The sequence below is a fragment of the Cibotium barometz genome, chromosome 26 (genome assembly GCF_041138505.1).
Source record: "Cibotium barometz isolate CiBa-2024 chromosome 26, ASM4113850v1, whole genome shotgun sequence".
Lineage (NCBI taxonomy): Eukaryota > Viridiplantae > Streptophyta > Polypodiopsida > Cyatheales > Cibotiaceae > Cibotium > Cibotium barometz.
The window spans coordinates 32,740,515-32,746,566 of NC_141071.1; the positions used below are offsets into that span (position 1 = coordinate 32,740,515).

The 6,052-nt window shown below is 42.8% G+C and overlaps 1 pseudogene; it reads right to left on the reverse strand.

The window, feature by feature from the left end:
• Positions 1-3,407: 3,407 nt before the first annotated feature.
• LOC147623889 (uncharacterized) lies at positions 3,408-5,802 on the reverse strand (annotated as a pseudogene).
• Between the last annotated feature and the right edge of the window lie 250 nt (positions 5,803-6,052).

Here is a 6,052-nt window from a genome sequence, read left to right on the forward strand (position 1 = left end):
CATGTGCTCCTCTTGTGACTACCTTGAATCACTTAACATCAGAGATAAACATATGAAACTTTCTAAAGCCAACCTTGATGATATCTTGGATGGTTCCAAAGTAATCGAGCATGTTCACATCCATATTGGAATCACTTGCACTCATCTTGATTTCATGCATGAAATTTGCTTGAACGCCACAATCGAATGCTGTTCTCTTCTTATCGATCCACTCCACTCGAAAATGGCATCCATTTGACCAAGTGTTGTAATTTTTGGTATTAAAAGAAAATAACACATCATTAGTGTATGCAGAATTTGTAAACAATATTTGGAAAACATGTGAACATATTGAGGCTTAGAATGAATGAAATCACCTACACAATAGTCACAACCATATGCAAGCTCTCTTCCTCATCCGTAATAACTTCATCATCACGAAGTTTTCCTTCTTGTAAGGTTTGTTGGATACATCTACTTGATGGAAAGTTTGGAAGTATAGCAAGAGATGAAGGGTATGGTTGGCATTCCGACTCCTTGAAAAGCTTGACAAGCTCGTTGGGTACTATGCAGGGTGCTTTAAGTGTGCCTGCATAGTACCTAAGGGGTTCCACAAATCCAATTTGGTGCACCACTCACACTTGGTAGTATTATACCAAATTGGGTTTTGGAAACAGATTGGGTGCTTTTAGTGAATACAAAAAAGTACCAAACTGGATGCATAGTACCAATTTTAAAGCTTTTCTGTATCCAAAAAAGTACCCAATTTGCCACTATGGATCCATTTTGGTAATATGCAGTATGTAAAACAGTACCAAATTGGGTACTATGGTTCCAGCTTGGTACATAGAACCAAATTTGGTGCTTTTTTGTATTCACAAAAGCACCCAATTTGTTACTATGATCCAATTTGGTACCATGCTTAATGTAGAAAAGTATCCAATTGGGTACTATGGTCCGCCTGGTAATAAATAGAGCCTAATATGGTGCTTTTCTGCATCAAATTTGGCAATATAGTCTGTTATCTAGCACTACAGTGCCAAATTTGATACTTTAGAATGAGTTGGTGGTTTACAGTACCAAATTTTGTACTGTAAACAGCTTTGGTGCTTTACTCTCGTTTGATAGTATTCTGAGCTCTAACGTGGTTCATTTTTCGTTTAAAGGTGGAGCTCTACAAAAGATTCAAGAGCATGTATCCTGCGGCGGTGAAGTTGTCACTTAGGTCCTTTGAGACACTCAAGCCTTTTTTTGTCCGAAGATTGAAAGAGCGCTATACTTGCTGCTGTATTTACCATATCCAGATGGTATACTTCAAGGATGCTTTCAATCAAATGCGCCAGAACAAGTTTGGGCATCACGGCAAAGAACATGCATGTACATGCTCCATTTGTGGTACACGTAGTGAGGCAGGCCAATGTTCTGCAAACTAGGCTGTTTTTCAACACATAAGTAACTTGCTGGATTTTATATTGTGCCCTCGCCCTAAGGAGGGTGAATATCATGCAAAGAGATGCTTGCTTGGAGAGTGCCCCAAATGCAGTGTACGAAAGTTGTCATTCTGCCCAGCCGAGATTGCAACAGATAGCAAGGAGGTGACTGTTAAGATATTCCAGGATGTGGGCACTAGACAGGTTAATGGTGATGGAAAAGAGAAGAAGCGAAAGGACTTGGTCGTGGAAAGGATGAAAAGTGCAACTTTCATTCATCTCTTTTCAGATCATCTGAAAAGCTTCGTTAAGCACAACTTTATGTTTAGGTGGCAGGCCCAACAATTCAAAGACTTCTTGCTTAAGTTTCCCAGAGATGTTGTGGTATCTGTTGTTGATTTTGCAGAGAATTACAGCTTTAAAGTGCAAAATGAGATCCAGTCCATGCATTGGTGGTCAACACAGGTAACAATAATGGTACACATCTCTTATATCAGAAATTCAGTAGGAGCTATTGAGAAGACTGTGCATTTTTACATATCAGATGATAAGCTCCACAACACGCTCTTTGTTCAGCATTGTTTTATGCTGCATGACAACTGGATGAAACAGGAAGGACACCGTTTGCGTTATCATTGGGTATGGTCAGATGGTGCCGCTTTCACAGTTCAAGGCACGAAGACCACACTATTTCGTAGCCAGGTATTATCAGTTGACAGGATTGCTTATGATGCATAACTTCTTTGCTTCAGGGCATGGAAAAGGAGAGCATGATGGTGCAGGTGCTATTATCAAGAGAACCCTGACGCACGAAGAGCTAAAACCCGATGGCTAGCCCATGAAGTGTGCAGCTGATGTGGTCAATTTTTTGAACGCGAGGTTTCAGCCGACAACGGAAGGTGGAAGTGCCAGCACAAGGAGGGTGTTTTGGTTGGTTTCACCGAATGATGTGCTGTATTTTCCGTTGTGGGACTGTAAACCAATTGCAGGCTCTCGCTCATTCCATTATGTTGACGGCTACTCAACGCACAATCCATGTGATGTGCGTTTTCGTACGCTGTCATGCTTCTATGATCCATGTGTGAATGGACAGTGGAGGAGATGCAATAATAAACAGCACATTGAACAATGGAAATATGTCTCCATCGAGCCATTGACAGAGTCAGTACAACCTACAAATAGTGATGAGGACGACGATGATGAGGAGAACTACAATGATTTGTTTCCCTCCCATGTGAGTGAGGATTTAAGCATGCCTATGTATGAAGGAGACCCTGAGGTGTTGAGCCAATTATTGTCCATTGGGGATAACTTTGCAGTGAACGCAGCCGAGGAGAAGGAGGACTTCTACCTTCTTAAGTGCACAAAAACCGTTTATGTAGCACCAAGAGTACTGAAGGACCGTTGGCATAACAAGATCATAAGAGGTGGATTGCTAGTTGAGGGCTTGTACTATGCCCAGGTTGAGGGCAAAGTTGATACCTATACCCTATTAGATCAGACACCACCGGTGATGATCTACTCGCATCTTGTTAGAGCCATACGGCTCCCCATGGAGGCTATCCCTGGCCTCCATCACCACTTTAAACTATCCTCAGAGATATATGAAAATATCTACAACAGTATGCCATATGAAGACGGAAGTGACCCAGGATGGGAGCCATACAGTGTTTACCCCAACTACAATTCTAACCACTGGCAACAGTTGTAATTCTCTTGAATAGAATCTTGCTTGTGATCAGTACTGTCTAATTCTCTTGATTAGAATCTTACTTGTGATCAGTACTGTCTAATGCTATTGCTGTGTTATCAATTTGGTACTGTGCTTTATTGTTTTTAGCTCTGCTATTTTTTGCAGTACCAAATTTTGGTACTGTTCCTTTTTGTTTTCACCAAGTAGTAACAGAAAAGTACAAAAGCAGTAGCCAAAAAAAGTACATGTACAAAAAGATAATTATCATTAAATGCCAAAGGCAATGTACAAGCATACAGAATCTTTTACACATCAGGGGGGTCAAAGCGGTACGAATACCCCTCCATAGATACAAAGTAGTTGACAACGAACGAGGAAATGTCATCCTCAACATCAAACAAGGGATTCCGGTGGCTGTAAGCAGTGGGGAACGTATCAGCTAGCCACCCTGAGATCCACGGGAAAATGACATCCATAAGATACTTCGGCTTGTCGGGGTCATAATACTTAGGCTCATATGACCGGATGCAGCAGCACGAGTCATAATCATTCTTCAAGGACTTGCATCTCGTGTCATCCACAAGGAGGGTGTTCGTTTCATTGAATTGCGGATACTTGCGCCACACTTTTCTTAGGAGCTTCAGAAAAATAGGCTTGTTACCGAACTCCTTCGCAAGGACTGGCACATCTCTGAGTTTGGTAGCCCACCTCTCACAATGAGACTGGTCAAAAATATCTGTAATAACAGGTAAACCAAGCAATTAGAATAGCAGCACAAATAAGAGTACCAAAGCTAACAAACAATACATAACAGTGAAAAGGTACCAAACTTGGTACAACACAGTACCAAGGTACCAAATAACCAAAGTACCAAACATTATAAAATTGTGTACACAAATGTTACCAAGCACAGAACCAAGTACCATAGTATCAAAGCACCAAACAGTACCAAATTGTGTACAAAGTAAAAAACACAGTTTTAAACTACCATAGCATCAGAGTACCAAAGTACCAAAGATAACCAAAGAGTACCAAATTATGTACAAAACAGTGCCAAATTGTGTACACATGAACAAACATAGTCCAAAGCAGCATAGCACCAGAGTACCAAAGTTCCAAAAAGTACCAAATTGTGTTAGCAGTGCCAAAAGTACCAAACTACCAAATAGTACCAGATTGTGTATAGAACAGTAGCAAAGCTAGCCAAACAGTATCAAAATCAATAAAACCAGTTGTGAAAGTTCAGGGATAAATACCTAAAAAGAGGCCTTTCATCTTCATCAATTGAGGGAAGCAAGCATTCATTATGGCCATCAAGTTCTTCCTTTGGCTACATGACCAGAGCATCACGTCGCATCGCTTCCTCAAGTTGATGATGAAGTCCTCCGCATTAGGTCCGACGACACAATATTTGTATTGAGACACTTGCACACCTCGGGGCCTAATTCCATCTGGGAACGGGAGCTGCCACAAATCCTTGGGTGCTTCAACATAATCCTTCAGTAGCACTCCATTGACATCCAAAACAACAAGGCGCCTATTGCTTGCCATTACATGTATCGGCATTGATGTATCCGGTGGTTGTTCATGTAGCCACCAATGGTCCCCTGTTGTAGTACCACTAAACTATATGAGTAGAAGAACACAGCCTTTTCGCAAAAGCAAAGTTAGACATTGGGCACCAATAAAAGGTTACAAAACAGTGACAGTAGGACATGACAGTTTACAAACACATTGACACCTTTCAAGAGTAGAGCGGCATGACACAAAACGCATCGACAAAAGCAAAATGGGTTGGTATTTCAAATTAGTCCAAAAGCAAGTACAAAATGCTGTAACATCAGCTAATTTTTGCAGCCTTGCGGCTTCAGACCACCACCAACGGGGCGCTTTCTACATTTCATAGTGAAGAGCTCGAAGAGGGTGGCTGAATCATTGCTATCACCTGTTTCTAGGGGCGTTGCATCAGGTGTCTCCTCCGCAGCTCTGTCCTTCCCCACACCTTTTGTATCCTCCGTGCCTTTAGGCAACTCTACACCTTCACCCTCCTCTGCACCTTTAACCTGCTCTGCACTTTCAGTAGCTTCCCCCGCCTCTTTGGCCTCCGCGCTTTTAGCCTCCTCTACACCTTCAGCCCCCTCTGCACCTTTAGCCTCCTCAGCACTTTCAGTAGCTTCCCCCGCCGCTCTGGCCTCCTCATTGCTTTTAGCCTCCTCAGTGTCTTTGGACTCCTCTGCACCTGCAGCCTCCTGTGCACTTTGAGTAGCTTCCGCTGCCCTATTTTCGTTCTTCCTCCTCTTTCTACCTGCCTTGTCCTTTGCAAATGTTGATGCCGTAGCCAAAACCTCCGCCTCTGAGAGAACTTCAACTGTCACCTCCTCAACAGCCGGCATCTCTTCATTGTTCTTCTTGCCTTGGTCAGTCTCTTGCTCAGCAACCTCCTCAATCAGATCACTTCCCCCCTGTTCTTTCTCCTCTGGTCCCTTTTCGTCTTTGTCTCTCTCCTGCACTTCCGCTTTTAGTCGATCTTCCCCCATGCTTGAGTCTACAGCAGGCTCAGCCCTTTCCCTTCCCTTGTGTTGGCATCAAGGTCTTGCAGTATTTTCTACACTGACTTGTAAGGATCTTCTTTAAACATGTAAGTGGCATCTGACTTACTGTGACCAGGGAGATCCTTCCTATCCTTTGGGGTGGTGTCATGGGTGTCCGCACCGAAAGATTCTCTACCTACATATGCACAAAGATGAAAGACCATTAGATCATCAGTTCAAACAATATAAACATATAGTGTCCAACACAAACACCCCACTTACTCTTCAATAATGACCTCCCTGACACCCAGGCCTTTGCCTTCGAAGGGATTGCGGTGTTGCAACGTGCCTTCACGCACATATCTCTTGTTCTCAACACAGCTGCAAAACACAATGGATGGTACTGATGCCTGCAGGGA